General features: G+C 47.1%; 21 non-coding genes across 21 annotated transcripts; all 21 read left to right on the top strand.

The window, feature by feature from the left end:
* Window positions 1-9,130: 9,130 nt before the first annotated feature.
* Trnar-ccu (transfer RNA arginine (anticodon CCU)) lies at window positions 9,131-9,203 on the top strand. Its single transcript has one exon. It is a non-coding gene; the product is annotated as a tRNA-Arg (tRNA).
* A 157-nt stretch (window positions 9,204-9,360) lies between these two features.
* On the top strand, window positions 9,361-9,433 carry Trnar-ccu (transfer RNA arginine (anticodon CCU)). The gene has a single exon. It is a non-coding gene; the product is annotated as a tRNA-Arg (tRNA).
* Window positions 9,434-10,051: 618 nt separating this feature from the next.
* Window positions 10,052-10,124, top strand: Trnar-ccu (transfer RNA arginine (anticodon CCU)). Its single transcript has one exon. It is a non-coding gene; the product is annotated as a tRNA-Arg (tRNA).
* A 388-nt stretch (window positions 10,125-10,512) lies between these two features.
* On the top strand, window positions 10,513-10,585 carry Trnar-ccu (transfer RNA arginine (anticodon CCU)). Its single transcript has one exon. It is a non-coding gene; the product is annotated as a tRNA-Arg (tRNA).
* A 156-nt stretch (window positions 10,586-10,741) lies between these two features.
* Window positions 10,742-10,814, top strand: Trnar-ccu (transfer RNA arginine (anticodon CCU)). The gene has a single exon. It is a non-coding gene; the product is annotated as a tRNA-Arg (tRNA).
* Window positions 10,815-10,972: 158 nt separating this feature from the next.
* Trnar-ccu (transfer RNA arginine (anticodon CCU)) lies at window positions 10,973-11,045 on the top strand. Its single transcript has one exon. It is a non-coding gene; the product is annotated as a tRNA-Arg (tRNA).
* A 157-nt stretch (window positions 11,046-11,202) lies between these two features.
* Trnar-ccu (transfer RNA arginine (anticodon CCU)) lies at window positions 11,203-11,275 on the top strand. The gene has a single exon. It is a non-coding gene; the product is annotated as a tRNA-Arg (tRNA).
* Window positions 11,276-11,665: 390 nt separating this feature from the next.
* Trnar-ccu (transfer RNA arginine (anticodon CCU)) lies at window positions 11,666-11,738 on the top strand. Its single transcript has one exon. It is a non-coding gene; the product is annotated as a tRNA-Arg (tRNA).
* Window positions 11,739-11,894: 156 nt separating this feature from the next.
* Trnar-ccu (transfer RNA arginine (anticodon CCU)) lies at window positions 11,895-11,967 on the top strand. Its single transcript has one exon. It is a non-coding gene; the product is annotated as a tRNA-Arg (tRNA).
* A 388-nt stretch (window positions 11,968-12,355) lies between these two features.
* Trnar-ccu (transfer RNA arginine (anticodon CCU)) lies at window positions 12,356-12,428 on the top strand. Its single transcript has one exon. It is a non-coding gene; the product is annotated as a tRNA-Arg (tRNA).
* Window positions 12,429-12,585: 157 nt separating this feature from the next.
* Trnar-ccu (transfer RNA arginine (anticodon CCU)) lies at window positions 12,586-12,658 on the top strand. Its single transcript has one exon. It is a non-coding gene; the product is annotated as a tRNA-Arg (tRNA).
* A 158-nt stretch (window positions 12,659-12,816) lies between these two features.
* Trnar-ccu (transfer RNA arginine (anticodon CCU)) lies at window positions 12,817-12,889 on the top strand. Its single transcript has one exon. It is a non-coding gene; the product is annotated as a tRNA-Arg (tRNA).
* Window positions 12,890-13,047: 158 nt separating this feature from the next.
* On the top strand, window positions 13,048-13,120 carry Trnar-ccu (transfer RNA arginine (anticodon CCU)). The gene has a single exon. It is a non-coding gene; the product is annotated as a tRNA-Arg (tRNA).
* Window positions 13,121-13,277: 157 nt separating this feature from the next.
* Window positions 13,278-13,350, top strand: Trnar-ccu (transfer RNA arginine (anticodon CCU)). Its single transcript has one exon. It is a non-coding gene; the product is annotated as a tRNA-Arg (tRNA).
* A 158-nt stretch (window positions 13,351-13,508) lies between these two features.
* On the top strand, window positions 13,509-13,581 carry Trnar-ccu (transfer RNA arginine (anticodon CCU)). The gene has a single exon. It is a non-coding gene; the product is annotated as a tRNA-Arg (tRNA).
* A 157-nt stretch (window positions 13,582-13,738) lies between these two features.
* Trnar-ccu (transfer RNA arginine (anticodon CCU)) lies at window positions 13,739-13,811 on the top strand. Its single transcript has one exon. It is a non-coding gene; the product is annotated as a tRNA-Arg (tRNA).
* Window positions 13,812-13,969: 158 nt separating this feature from the next.
* Window positions 13,970-14,042, top strand: Trnar-ccu (transfer RNA arginine (anticodon CCU)). The gene has a single exon. It is a non-coding gene; the product is annotated as a tRNA-Arg (tRNA).
* Window positions 14,043-14,199: 157 nt separating this feature from the next.
* On the top strand, window positions 14,200-14,272 carry Trnar-ccu (transfer RNA arginine (anticodon CCU)). Its single transcript has one exon. It is a non-coding gene; the product is annotated as a tRNA-Arg (tRNA).
* Window positions 14,273-14,429: 157 nt separating this feature from the next.
* Window positions 14,430-14,502, top strand: Trnar-ccu (transfer RNA arginine (anticodon CCU)). The gene has a single exon. It is a non-coding gene; the product is annotated as a tRNA-Arg (tRNA).
* A 158-nt stretch (window positions 14,503-14,660) lies between these two features.
* Trnar-ccu (transfer RNA arginine (anticodon CCU)) lies at window positions 14,661-14,733 on the top strand. The gene has a single exon. It is a non-coding gene; the product is annotated as a tRNA-Arg (tRNA).
* Window positions 14,734-14,891: 158 nt separating this feature from the next.
* Trnar-ccu (transfer RNA arginine (anticodon CCU)) lies at window positions 14,892-14,964 on the top strand. The gene has a single exon. It is a non-coding gene; the product is annotated as a tRNA-Arg (tRNA).
* The last annotated feature ends 85 nt before the right edge of the window (window positions 14,965-15,049 follow it).

Here is a 15,049-nt window from a genome sequence, read left to right as displayed (position 1 = left end):
CCTCGTGGCCTACGGATAAGGCATCGGTCTCCTAAACCGGGGATTGCTGGTTCGATCCGCCGAGGGTACATATTTTTTGCAAAAATATTTCCCACTACATTTTCCTTGCTTGAAGAGAAGCATAATTGTTTGCATTTCGTCTCTCTATTTCCTCTCCACTGTTTATACTGCGACCGAGAGTGAAAGCGGCAATGAAAGTACGCAGATGAACCATCCAAACATCGCCCTCGTGGCCTAACGATAAGGCATCGGTCTCCTAAACCGGCATTGCGGGTTCTAGTCCCGCCGAGGGTACATTTTTTTGCAAAAAGCTTTTCCACTACATTTTCCTTGCTTGAAGAGAAGCATATTTGTTTGCATTTCATCTCTCTATTTCCTCTCCACTGTGTGTTATACTGCGACCGAGAGTGAAAGCGGCAATGGAAAGTACGCAGATGACTATCCAAATATCGTCGCCATGGCCTAACGGGATTCCACTTCCGGCAACGACAGTGAACGGACGTGCTATCATGTGCTCCCGTGTAGGGGCGGTTTCAGCGGCCCTTGTGGGCCGCGGTATGAGGTGTACCGAAAAGCCAGGCGAAGATTTCCAGGTTGTTCTGCCTCAATTGCCTTCAGGTGGTTCTGTTTTGAACACGGTTTTTTTAATGGCAATTTAAAAGCCAGATCACATGTCCGAGACAGCCTTGCTCATCTTTCGCTGCTGTCGGAAGTGGTCGCCCTTGGGGCATACCAAATGAATCACCTGTGGGCAGGGACGTTCAAGGATGATGAAAGCAAAAAAGAAGATGTTGGCGGCGGAGTCATTCGACGTCAAGGACCATTGCTGTATGGTGATTGACCCCCGTGACCATGGTGTGTGGCTGAAGACTATACTGGCTGCTTCATGGCGTGCCGGACGAAGATGTGCGAGTTGCCTTGTCGCCGTTCGGAAAAATAACCGAAATAAGCAGAGACAAGTGGAAGGCCCAGGGTTGCAGTGACAAAGGTTCAAATACCCGCTCGGAAAGATTGAAACTGCATGCGGGCTTTACTGTGGACGACCTGCCACACCAACTGCGTGTTGCGGAAGACATAGTGCTCGTCGTCATTCCTGGCAGAGCGCCACTCTGCCTTCGATGTCGTGGCATCGGGCACATTCGACGGGACTGCCGCATGCTGCGTTGTGGGGTTGGTCGTCGCTATGGCCACTATGACTCTCACTGCGTGCGGTCATACGCCAGCGTTACCGGGCCAAGCCGAACGGATGAAGTCTCTGAGCACCTGATGGACGCCGCGGACGCCGAAGAAGCGAGCAGGGAGGACGACAATGTGGAAATGCCTGTAAAGCCCCTTGAACCTTCTTCAGGAGCCGCACAGGAAGGGACCAGTGAAAGCGACAAGCCCCTTGTTGCGCCAGGAACGAAGGCAGAGTATACAGCAGGAGACGACGACGCGAAAGCCGCGAGCAAGTCATCGGCAGCTGCGCGAGAGGTCGGCCCGGGAACAACGGACGTCGAGATGACTGCGGCAGGAGGCATCGCTTCAAATCGGGCTCGCGAGGCATTGGACAGCACTGGAAACGTGGGCACGTCAGGCACCGGAGAACCTCCAACAAAGACAGTGACTGGTCGGCGGCCTACCTTGAAGCCAAAGCCAAACTTGCCGCCTGACTGTGGGGAGACCACAACGCCGCCTCCGCCATAGCGGAGGAGACGTTCCAGAGGCTCTCCACGAGGAGCACAAGTACCCACTGCTACGACGTGCGTAGGACACCCGGCCAAGCAACCACCATGAAATGGCGACTAACTTTAACACTAGCATGCGCGTTGCGACGTTGAATGCAAGGGGACTATGTTCACGCAGAAGGCAATGCCAGATTAGTCGCATTCTTTTGAAAAAAATCACAGCATATCCACGGAGTGAATGATGATGAGTGTGCGAAGCTGCGGAGGTCCATCGGTAAACCGTGAATCTTCCGTGAATTCTGCCCAGTACATCATCACCGACGTGAGATCGGGCGCGTTTATACTAAAGGTTCGATGAGAGTTATGACGACTTGCAGCTCACTTTATTTTGCATGTACGCTGTGAATTTTCATTGTTTAGAAAACCATTGCTTTAGAAAACATCTGGCGTCTTTTCGTTTTGCTTTATAAACATCTGGCGTCTTTTCGTCTTGCTTTTAGAAAACATCTGGCGTCTTTCGTTGGTTTATTTCATCAATCAACGGCGTTTTGAACAAAATTTTTATTGTTTAATCACGCACAGGAGAAATCTCACCAGGCACTACCTTGGAGGTAAACAATGGCTGCTAATGGGAATGAGAGACAGAAGAAGTCGGCTTTTAGCTAACACTTACACTTCTACTTCTACTAACTTTTCCTACTGGAACATGCCAATAGCTGCTAATGGGGAACGAGAGACAGAAGAAGTCGGCTTTTAGTTAACGCGCACGCTGCGAATTTTTTATTGTTCAACAACACACAGGAGAAATCTCCCACCGGCACCACCTTGGAGGTCAAGATCTGGTACTAGCGTTAAGACTGGTTACGCACTACGACGGGGACTAACGGGTGCCGCTTTAAGGAGCTTCGCCCCTAAAACGACGTAGACCTTCTGGCTGCACAAGTAACTAAAATGGAAAGTGAAAACAAACGGAGCAAATGGTCCAAGTTTTTCGCCCCAGGTACAATGTATGCGTTTGTCATGCTGCGGGGCGGTCAGGAGATTGCGTCGTTTTCATTCGTAGTAGCATCGCAGTTGCTGAAAATGTGTCCACCTGCGATAGCAGTAGGCTGGTTGTGTGTGATTTTATTCTTTAGATGCGAAGTATCTTATGGCGGAGTTCAATCCGGTGGTGGTGGTGGTGGTGTGCGGCGTGACCACCCTTACTGCGCATGCGCATACCCTCACCCTCTCCCCTCCCCTCTCCACTATATCCTCTCCCTTTCCCTCTGCACTTCCCCTCTCCCCTTCCCCTCTCTCCTCCCCATCTCCCCTCCCCCTTTCCACTCTTCCTCTGAAACGCGGGCTAGACATGCCGAAATTCTCTCCTGCGCAACGCCGCGATGAGCACCAGCGCATGCGCTGCGCGTCCCCTCCCCCTCTCTCTCCTCTCCTACGCTGCCCCACTCTCGCACGCCTGTCGACCGCGTTCCCCGCTTGCCCTGTGAGAATTAACGGCCAGGCTAGAGGGAAGACAAGACGCGCGTAGCGTTCCTCTTCGCGTTCCACGACGCGAGGTCGGTAGCATGCCCAACGAATGCCAACGAAACGCGATCGTGCAAGTGCTCCGGCTTCGCATCGCCTCGTGGTCCCCTTTAGCGGGAAATGGTGTAATTTTTCTTGAATGCCTTGGCGTGCCGTGTGCATTTATGCACCGAACAGAACGCACGAATGGGAAGATTTTTTTAGGGCGGTTGAGGGTTTTTTAAAAACAGAAAGCGTGGTTGTGTTTCTAGGAGACTATAATTGCGTCTGTAGAGCTGAAGATAAAACGACGAACATCAGTGCGCGTGATAGAAGCGCAGAGTTGTTGAGCGCAATAGGACCTAGAGAGAATGGAAGATGTCGGTTACGTAATGACGCGAGAGGGCAAAGTACGGTACACGCATTTCAAGGTCAGTGGCATGCGAGGTTTAGACAGAATATATTTGTCGGCGAAGTTGGTACCTCTATGGTTCATCCTATGAAACGCAGCATCTTAGTTTTAGTGATCATTGTATGGTCACGGTTAACATTGGCGAAAAACGAAAGGCTGCGATGTTTAATTGGTTTCTATGGAAATTTAATAAAAAGCTACTGCAAGATGAAGTATTTGCCACGAAAACCAAAGAATGTCTTACAAATGTCCTTCGTTTAGAAACCAACAACTTCATGTCGGTGTGGGAGCAGTTAAGTGTGACGTAAAGATGGTTGCCATCGGTCGTAATGGTATTTAGCGCAAACAGTAGACAAAGGACGAAGGAGAGGACGTGGACGCAGCGCATTCTTCCAACTAAAGAATTTTTGTTTCTGACACGACGTAGGGACGGGGCGTACCGCGGCATAGCGCTGACATGTTATTCTTTTACAAGCGGGCATATTCTTTGCTTGTATATACTTTTCCTTTTACTCTCAGGTTTTTTCTTCTCGTCTTTTTTCTCTTTTTCTTGATCACCTGGTCTGTATATATATGTGTGTTCTTCTCGAATAAATTTTAGTTGGAAGAATGCGCTGCGTCCACGTCCTCTCCTTTGTCCTTTGTCTACTGTCTGCGCTAAATACCATTATGACTGACTTGTTCCAACTCGCCCAACAAGCAGCGTTTGTTGGGTTGCCATCGAAAGAGCCTGTGTATTACGCCACAAGGAAAGGCAACAAGAGAAGCATTTACAAAGTGAGCTGGACTACATGTTAAGAGTAGAAAACGAAGTGCCGGGAAAGTTCAAAAAAGAAATAAAGGAGGTGAAAGCAAAGGTCGAATTCATCGACGAAGATAAGTATCGCGGAGCAATGATAAGAGCACGCACTGAACTACTGTTGATGGGCGCTCAGTGAAGAAAAGATACATGCACGAAACAAAGAGAAAACTGAAATACGGTATCGCAGTCACATTACACGAGACCGTGAAGGGATAAATCTTACGTTTGTTGAGTTTTACACGGAACTTCTTAGCAATAAAATTAACGACCCCAAGCGCTTCAAAGAGGACTTTCTGGCTCTTAAGCCAAAATTGGAAGATTCTGATAGGGAGTCATTAGAAGCAGAAATTGCGGTGACGGAAATTGAAGCAGCTATAGACGGTCTAAGTAACGGCAAGTCACCGGTGCCGGATGGCCTGGGTGCTGGTATATAAAAGCATTTTTAAGACTGAAATGGCAGTGGCATTACATCGAGTTATCACAGAATGCTATGAGAAGAAACAGGTACCTCACTCATTTAGGACTGCTCACGTAGTATTGGTCCCCAAAACTGATGATCCTGCAAAGTTACTTTCAGTAAAGTCCTATCGGCCCATTAGTCTGACCAACACCGACTATAAAATATACATGAAGGTGTTAGCTAGACGGCTCCAAAGTGTTATCACATCCCTAGTCGGCCCGCATCAGACATGGGGTATTAAAGGCAGAACCATCTTCACAAGCGTACACAGCCAGAAGTATCCTGGAATGCTGTGACGCAATGCATGACCGCGTGGCCATGATTCAGCTAGATCTGTAAGAAGCGTTTGAAAAAGTTGTACACGAAGTTTTCTTTTTATTGTTGGAGCATGTGAATGTTGGATCTGTTATTACCGAAGGTGTTAAAATGGTGTACTATGAGTGTACGGCTAAGTTAGTAATCAATAAAGAATTAAATGCTCCTATTCCAGTGCGCTCGAGCGTGAAACAAGGATGTGCTCTGTCGCCTCTTGTTTTCGCGGTTTACTTGGAGCCATTTTGTTTACGTATGCTTGCAGCCCCTAGTGTAAGAGGGCATTTGTTTTAGAGTAGCAAAACCAGCATATCAGCCTATGCTGATGATATTGCCGTATTCTGCATTGACAAAGAAAGTGTGCAAGAAGTTATAAGAATAGCTACGTATTTCTGCGCAACGACCGGTAGTGCAATCAGTTGGCCAAAGTGCCTTGGTTTTTGGCATGGTAATTGGCAGAGCACACCTGAGGTTTATTGTAATATGAATCGGAAAATCACACGGGGAAAGTACCTAGGCGTTCCTTTAGATCATTACCGGAATACTACGGTTTACTGGTGCAAGGAAAACAAACGCATCAAAAATTGTACCGATAAGTGGGGTGGCCGCCATTTCTTAACGTGTGCAAGAGCGTCTGCTTGCAATGTATTCTTGATTGCCAAAGTTTTTTATGTTTTGCAAGTGTTAACCATGACCCGAACTTCGGTTCAGAAAATGCACTGACTATTCGCGACCTTTATATGGGGATGGCAGTGGGAGCGCACGAGCCTGTGCAGTTTATTTCATAAGGCGAAAAATGGCGGTCTAGGGCTATTGCATCTGTTCTTTAAACAGCTGGTGAGCAGATTCGTTTTTGTTCGGGATCAAACTGATAATTTTTTGAGAACTGTGATCCAAGCGCGATTGCAGAATCACCTACCCGATTCTGTTGTGTTCGATGGAGGCGAAGATGTCTGAGGCCCGTGTACTTAGCTGTAGGTGCACTTTAAAGAACCCCAGGTGGTCGAAATTTCCGGAGCCCTCCACTACGGCGTCCCTCATAATCATATCGTGGTTTTGGGATGTTAAACCCCAGATATTATTATTATTATTATTATTATTATTATTATTATTATTATTATTATCATTATTATTATTATTATTATTATTGTTATTATTATTATTATTTTGTGTCGTCCTTTTTTTTGAGGCTGGACAGCCGAGTCCTTATTTGCGTGAAGTTTTTTCGTCTACACACCTGCTTAAGGAAATATTTTCTTATGAATACTTGTCTGATGTCACCAAAGAGAAATTTTATCGTGATCTTCGGGATGTGTGTTTGCCAGTACCATTCTATCGAGCTCTTTACAGGTTGGGTCCTGAGCGCGATGTGTTAAAGCGTGTTAAAGGAATGCCGGTTAGTCCCACAGTCAAAACGTTCTTTATTCAGGTGCATACCGGCACTCTCCCTGTATTGCCATGGTTACAAAGTAAAGGGCTCTTTGTGCCCTGGTCAGTGAACTGTTTAATATGCGGGAAACCACAAACTATAGAGCATATTAACACCAAACTGTTTTTATGCCGGGGTCCACCAATATTTTAATGACGTATTTCCGTCACGGAAATGGCGTCGAAAAAAGGTGCAGGATCAGATGGCAAAGAAAAAAAGGTTCCGTCACCGGGCATCGAACACAGACCGCTCGATCCGCAGCAACAGATGCCGGACACGCTATCCAATGCGCCACGGTCACAGACTAGAGGCTTTACAAACGCGCCTTTTATATCTACAACTCTCCCGGTCGGCGGGGTGGTGTTGCCCTCTGGGAGCGGTAAGTAAAGTAATTCGTCATTACTATGGCCTCCGAGATTAGCACCTGCAACGCGTTACACATCCGTCCCATTCGGCGCGTTTTCAATACACGTTCAATTTTGTAAATGCCTTAACACACCGCGAGGTGGCGACATTGGCCCAAGCGTGGTAAAAGCGTTGGCCTCGCTCATAGCATCCAATGATAGCATCACGTTAATCCAAACCAAAAAAAAATTGGCCGCGTATCTGCGTGCTTCGCTGCAAATGTCGTCGAAAGACGATAGAGGAGCGCTGCGTTAGAGTTACTGTATATGCTACCTATGGGAAGCAGAGTTGCGCGTAGGTGTGGCTAGCAACCATGGCTATGTCGCGAAGACTCGCTCCGTTTTTTCAGGCGACGTGCCTACCGGGTCACCGGTCGACATGTTTGGCGTGTCGAAGGCCGGTGATTTACTTTAATGTGAATGACTAGTGTCAATCCAGTTCACTGCAGCGGCGCCATCGAGAAATACAAAACTTGGCCCCAGCGTCAGCTTCTCCGCAACGCATGGTTGCTAGCGGCGTTTGGAAGACAGATGCGCAACTCTGCTACCTAAAGGTAGCGTATGCAGTAATTCTACGCTCTACGTCGGGAACGAGCTTGTGCAGAGGGCACGGAGAGGAAGGTTATTTCTTTCCTCCGTGGCAGAGGGCTTTCGTCGACGCGTCGCGTGTTGAGCGCATCCGCAGTTTCAGCGCAGCTTAAGAAACTAGGGCCTTTAGAATTACGTATCTATGTATTTTCTACTAAAGGAACACACCATCTAATACTTACCTACTGATGTTGAGCCTCAGATATGCGTAATATTTACTTTTTGATCGACAACGTTCAGAAGTATGAACAGCCGTACCAGTTCAAGCTGGGTGGGCGGTAAGCAAGTGGTTCAACTTTGGCCGGGAGGCTGAATCGAGTGACGTGCCGACAAACAGAAAGACAGACAGACCAAAATTTCTTCATTTAAGTATCCCAAGAAAGACTGTCGTCTTTAATAGCGCTGCGACGCGCGCCTGCGTCACCTGGCTGTAACAGCGCGTTCCCCGCTCACGCGATCGCCCAGAGAAATGTCGCGGCCGGGCTACCGGGGCGGCCCGACGCGCTTTGCGTTTCCCTTTAGTCCGGCCGTGGTGTTCAATCACAATTTAACCTGCCGCGGGATGGCGACCAAGTTCTGCGTCCAATATGCGACGCTCTTCTGGCTATCACACCTTGTTCTTTGATTACGCTTTCACCGTTGACTACTACAGCTACCACAAGGATTTGTTTAATCATTTAACATGAACGTCAGTCGTCGGGATGGAGATGCACCACCAATCATCAAAGTGGGTGCATACACGTTAAGCGGTGCCGTTAGCTGCCAGACATCATTATACATTGTGCCAACTCTCTTATATCAATGCACAGTAAACATTCAGTTACTTCTGTAAGGGCACGCTTTACTTTCGTGTTATCCCGTTTCCTATGACGGAGGGATCAACCATGTTTTTTTTCCTCGATTGCCACGATGCTGTATTCTTGTGGGATGTTCTACTACGGACATTACAAAAATAATTACCTATTAGCGCTTGCGGAATTCGCTTTCTTCCATGTGCAGGTACAGGGGAAGTGCCGAGCGACATGTTAATGTTGCTTTGCATGCATAGTGTATGGAAGACAAGAATAGATATCCGACATGCTCATATAAAGGCGCACTCAGCAAGAGACTATTTTGTTGAAAGTATGTTCTACACACGAGACTCGTTCAAAGCACAGCCGGAACATCCCGAGCTGCTACCTGTACTTGATCAATTGGCTTCTGTGAAGCCTTTTTAAAGCATACGCACTGGCCAAGCTGAAGCTAGTGTTTTTATAAAGTGTACGTATTCTGTATGTGATCATTTTGGTTGTGGTTGTAAAAAGCAATAAAGAAAAAAAAAGGTCGTCGTGGCCTAACGGATAAGCCATCGGTCTCCTAAACCGGGCATTGCCGGTTCGATTCCCGCCGAGGGTACATTTCTTTGGAAAAAGGTTTTACACTACATTTTCCTTGCTTGAGGAGAAGCATATATGTTTTCATTTCGTCTCTCTATTTCCTCTCCACTGTGTGTTATACTGCGACCGACACTAAAAGCGGCAGTGGAAAGTACGCAGATGAACCATCCAAACATTGCCCTCATGGCCTAACGGATAAGGCATCGGTCTCCTCAACCGGGGATTGCGGGTTCGATTCCCGCCGAGGGTACATTTCTTTGGAAAAAGGTTTTACACTACATTTCCTTGCTTGAGGAGAAGCATATATGTTTTCATTTTGTCTCTCTATTTCCTCTCCACTGTGTGTTATACTGCAACCGACACTAAAAGCGGCAGTGGAAAGTACGCAGATGAACCATCCAAACATTGCCCTCATGGCCTAACGGATAAGGCATCGGTCTCCTCAACCGGGGATTGCGGGTTCGATTCCCGCCGAGGGTACTTTCTTTGGAAAAAGGTTTTACACTACATTTTCCTTGCTTGAGGAGAAGCATATATGCTTTCATTTCGTCTCTCTATTTCCTCTCCACTGTGTGTTATACTGCAACCGACACTAAAAGCGGCAGTGGAAAGTACGCAGATGAACCATCCAAACATCGCCCTCATGGCCTAACGGATAAGGCATCGGTCTCCTCAACCGGGGATTGCGGGTGCGATTCCCGCCGAGGGTACATTTCTTTGGAAAAAGGTTTTACACTACATTTTCCTTGCTTGAGGAGAAGCATATATGTTTTCATTTCGTCTCTCTATTTCCTCTCCACTGTGTGTTATACTGCGAACCGACACTAAAAGCGGCAGTGGAAAGTACGCAGATGAACCATCCAAACATGCCCTCATGGCCTAACGGATAAGGCATCGGTCTCCTCAAACGGGGATTGCGGGTTCGATTCCCGCCGAGGGTACATTTCTTTGGAAAAAGGTTTTACACTACATTTCCTTGCTTGAGGAGAAGCATATATGTTTTCATTTCGTCTCTCTATTTCCTCTCCACTGTGTGTTATACTGCGACCGACACTAAAAGCGGCAGTGGAAAGTACGCAGATGAACCATCCAAACATTGCCCTCATGGCCTAACGGATAAGGCATCGGTCTCCTCAACCGGGGATTGCGGGTTCGATTCCCGCCGAGGGTACATTTCTTTGGAAAAAGGTTTTACACTACATTTTCCTTGCTTGAGGAGAAGCATATATGTTTTCATTTTGTCTCTCTATTTCCTCTCCACTGTGTGTTATACTGCAACCGACACTAAAAGCGGCAGTGGAAAGTACGCAGATGAACCATCCAAACATCGCCCTCATGGCCTAACGGATAAGGAATCGGTCTCCTCAACCGGGGATTGCGGGTTCGATTCCCGCCGAGGGTACATTTCTTTGGAAAAAGGTTTTACACTACATTTTCCTTGCTTGAGGAGAAGCATATAGTTTTCATTTTGTCTCTCTATTTCCTCTCCACTGTGTGTTATACTGCAACCGACACTAAAAGCGGCAGTGGAAAGTACGCAGATGAACCATCCAAACATTGCCCTCATGGCCTAACGGATAAGGCATCGGTCTCCTCAACCGGGGATTGCGGGTTCGATTCCCGCCGAGGGTACATTTCTTTGGAAAAAGGTTTACACTACATTTTCCTTGATGAGGAGAAGCATATATGTTTTCATTTTGTCTCTCTATTTCCTCTCCACTGTGTGTTATACTGCAACCGACACTAAAAGCGGCAGTGGAAAGTACGCAGATGAACCATCCAAACATTGCCCTCATGGCCTAACGGATAAGGCATCGGTCTCCTCAACCGGGGATTGCGGGTTCGATTCCCGCCGAGGGTACATTTCTTTGGAAAAAGGTTTTACACTACATTTTCCTTGCTTGAGGAGAAGCATATATGTTTTCATTTCGTCTCTCTATTTCCTCTCCACTGTGTGTTATACTGCAACCGACACTAAAAGCGGCAGTGGAAAGTACGCAGATGAACCATCCAAACATTGCCCTCATGGCCTAACGGATAAGGCATCGGTCTCCTCAACCGGGGATTGCGGGTTCGATTCCCGCCGAGGGTACATTTCTTTGGAAAAAGGTTTTACACTACATTTCCTTGCTTGAGGAGAAGCATATATGTTTTCATTTCGTCTCTCTATTTCCTCTCCACTGTGTGTTATACTGCAACCGACACTAAAAGCGGCAGTGGAAAGTACGCAGATGAACCATCCAAACATCGCCCTCATGGCCTAACGGATAAGGCATCGGTCTCCTCAACCGGGGATTGCGGGTTCGATTCCCGCCGAGGGTACATTTCTTTGGAAAAAGGTTTTACACTACATTTTCCTTGCTTGAGGAGAAGCATATATGTTTTCATTTCGTCTCTCTATTTTCCTCTCCACTGTGTGTTATACTGCGAACCGACACTAAAAGCGGCAGTGGAAAGTACGCAGATGAACCATCCAAACATTGCCCTCATGGCCTAACGGATAAGGCATCGGTCTCCTCAACGGGGATTGCGGGTTCGATTCCCGCCGAGGGTACATTTCTTTGGAAAAAGGTTTTACACTACATTTTCCTTGCTTGAGGAGAAGCATATATGTTTTCATTTCGTCTCTCTATTTCCTCTCCACTGTGTGTTATACTGCAACCGACACTAAAAGCGGCAGTGGAAAGTACGCAGATGAACCATCCAAACATCGCCCTCATGGCCTAACGGATAAGGCATCGGTCTCCTCAACCGGGGATTGCGGGTTCGATTCCCGCCGAGGGTACATTTCTTTGGAAAAGGTTTACACTACATTTTCCTTGCTTGAGGAGAAGCATATATGTTTTCATTTTGTCTCTCTATTTCCTCTCCACTGTGTGTTATACTGCAACCGACACTAAAAGCGGCAGTGGAAAGTACGCAGATGAACCATCCAAACATTGCCCTCATGGCCTAACGGATAAGGCATCGGTCTCCTCAACCGGGGATTGCGGGTTCGATTCCCGCCGAGGGTACATTTCTTTGGAAAAAGGTTTTACACTACATTTTCCTTGCTTGAGGAGAAGCATATATGTTTTCATTTCGTCTCTCTATTTCCTCTCCACTGTGTGTTATACTGCAACCGACACTAAAAGCGGCAGTGGAAAGTACGCAGATGAACCATCCAAACATCGCCCTCATGGCCTAACGGATAAGGCATCGGTCTCCTCAACCGGGGATTTCGGGTTCGATTCCCGCCGAGGGTACATTTCTTTGGAAAAAGGTTTTACACTACATTTTCCTTGATGAGGAGAAGCATATATGTTTTCATTTTGTCTCTCTATTTCCTCTCCACTGTGTGTTATACTGCAACCGACACTAAAAGCGGCAGTGGAAAGTACGCAGATGAACCATCCAAACATCGCCCTCATGGCCTAACGGATAAGGCATCGGTCTCCTCAACCGGGGATTGCGGGTTCGATTCCCGCCGAGGGTACATTTCTTTGGAAAAAGGTTTTACACTACATTTTCCTTGCTTGAGGAGAAGCATATATGTTTTCATTTCGTCTCTCTATTTCCTCTCCATTGTGTGTTATACTGCAACCGACACTAAAGCGGCAGTGGAAAGTACGCAGATGAACCATCCAAACATCGCCCTCATGGCCTAACGGATAAGGCATCGGTCTCCTCAACCGGGGATTGCGGGTTCGATTCCCGCCGAGGGTACATTTCTTTGGAAAAAGGTTTTACACTACATTTTCCTTGCTTGAGGAGAAGCATATATGTTTTCATTTCGTCTCTCTATTTCCTCTCCACTGTGTGTTATACTGCAACCGACACTAAAAGCGGCAGTGGAAAGTACGCAGATGAACCATCCAAACATTGCCCTCATGGCCTAACGGATAAGGCATCGGTCTCCTCAACCGGGGATTGCGGGTTCGATTCCCGCCGAGGGTACATTTCTTTGGAAAAAGGTTTTACACTACATTTTCCTTGCTTGAGGAGAAGCATATATGTTTTCATTTCGTCTCTCTATTTCCTCTCCACTGTGTGTTATACTGCAACCGACACTAAAAGCGGCAGTGGAAAGTACGCAGATGAACCATCCAAACATCGCCCTCATGGCCTAACGGATAAGGCATCGGTCTCCTCAACCGGGGATTGCGGGTTCGATTCCCGCCGAGGGTACATTTCTTTGGAAAAAGGTTTTACACTACATTTTCCTTGATGAGGAGAAGCATATATGTTTTCATTTTGTCTCTCTATTTCCTCTCCACTGTGTGTTATACTGCAACCGACACTAAAAGCGGCAGTGGAAAGTACGCAGATGAACCATCCAAACATCGCCCTCATGGCCTAACGGATAAGGCATCGGTCTCCTCAACCGGGGATTGCGGGTTCGATTCCCGCCGAGGGTACATTTCTTTGGAAAAAGGTTTTACACTACATTTTCCTTGCTTGAGGAGAAGCATATATGTTTTCATTTTGTCTCTCTATTTCCTCTCCACTGTGTGTTATACTGCAACCGACACTAAAAGCGGCAGTGGAAAGTACGCAGATGAACCATCCAAACATCGCCCTCATGGCCTAACGGATAAGGCATCGGTCTCCTCAACCGGGGATTGCGGGTTCGATTCCCGCCGAGGGTACATTTCTTTGGAAAAAGGTTTTACACTACATTTTCCTTGATGAGGAGAAGCATATATGTTTTCATTTTGTCTCTCTATTTCCTCTCCACTGTGTGTTATACTGCAACCGACACTAAAAGCGGCAGTGGAAAGTACGCAGATGAACCATCCAAACATCGCCCTCATGGCCTAACGGATAAGGCATCGGTCTCCTCAACCGGGGATTGCGGGTTCGATTCCCGCCGAGGGTACATTTCTTTGGAAAAAGGTTTTACACTACATTTTCCTTGCTTGAGGAGAAGCATATATGTTTTCATTTCGTCTCTCTATTTCCTCTCCACTGTGTGTTATACTGCAACCGACACTAAAAGCGGCAGTGGAAAGTACGCAGATGAACCATCCAAACATCGCCCTCATGGCCTAACGGATAAGGCATCGGTCTCCTCAACCGGGGATTGCGGGTTCGATTCCCGCCGAGGGTACATTTCTTTGGAAAAAGGTTTTACACTACATTTTCCTTGATGAGGAGAAGCATATATGTTTTCATTTTGTCTCTCTATTTCCTCTCCACTGTGTGTTATACTGCAACCGACACTAAAAGCGGCAGTGGAAAGTACGCAGATGAACCATCCAAACATCGCCCTCATGGCCTAACGGATAAGGCATCGGTCTCCTCAACCGGGGATTGCGGGTTCGATTCCCGCCGAGGGTACATTTCTTTGGAAAAAGGTTTTACACTACATTTTCCTTGCTTGAGGAGAAGCATATATGTTTTCATTTGTCTCTCTATTTCCTCTCCACTGTGTGTTATACTGCAACCGACACTAAAAGCGGCAGTGGAAAGTACGCAGATGAACCATCCAAACATCGCCCTCATGGCCTAACGGATAAGGCATCGGTCTCCTCAACCGGGGATTGCGGGTTCGATTCCCGCCGAGGGTACATTTCTTTGGAAAAAGGTTTTACACTACATTTTCCTTGCTTGAGGAGAAGCATATATGTTTTCATTTCGTCTCTCTATTTCCTCTCCACTGTGTGTTATACTGCAACCGACACTAAAAGCGGCAGTGGAAAGTACGCAGATGAACCATCCAAACATTGCCCTCATGGCCTAACGGATAAGGCATCGGTCTCCTCAACCGGGGATTGCGGGTTCGATTCCCGCCGAGGGTACATTTCTTTGGAAAAAGGTTTTACACTACATTTTCCTTGCTTGAGGAGAAGCATATATGTTTTCATTTCGTCTCTCTATTTCCTCTCCACTGTGTGTTATACTGCAACCGACACTAAAAGCGGCAGTGGAAAGTACGCAGATGAACCATCCAAACATCGCCCTCATGGCCTAACGGATAAGGCATCGGTCTCCTCAACCGGGGATTGCGGGTTCGATTCCCGCCGAGGGTACATTTCTTTGGAAAAAGGTTTTACACTACATTTTCCTTGCTTGAGGAGAAGCATATATGTTTTCATTTCGTCTCTCTATTTCCTC

The sequence above is a fragment of the Rhipicephalus sanguineus genome, chromosome 2, assembly GCF_013339695.2.
Source record: "Rhipicephalus sanguineus isolate Rsan-2018 chromosome 2, BIME_Rsan_1.4, whole genome shotgun sequence".
Classification (NCBI taxonomy): Eukaryota; Metazoa; Arthropoda; class Arachnida; order Ixodida; family Ixodidae; genus Rhipicephalus; species Rhipicephalus sanguineus.
The sequence above is the reverse complement of the archived record's forward strand: the minus strand, read 5'-3'. Positions and strand labels throughout refer to the sequence as shown.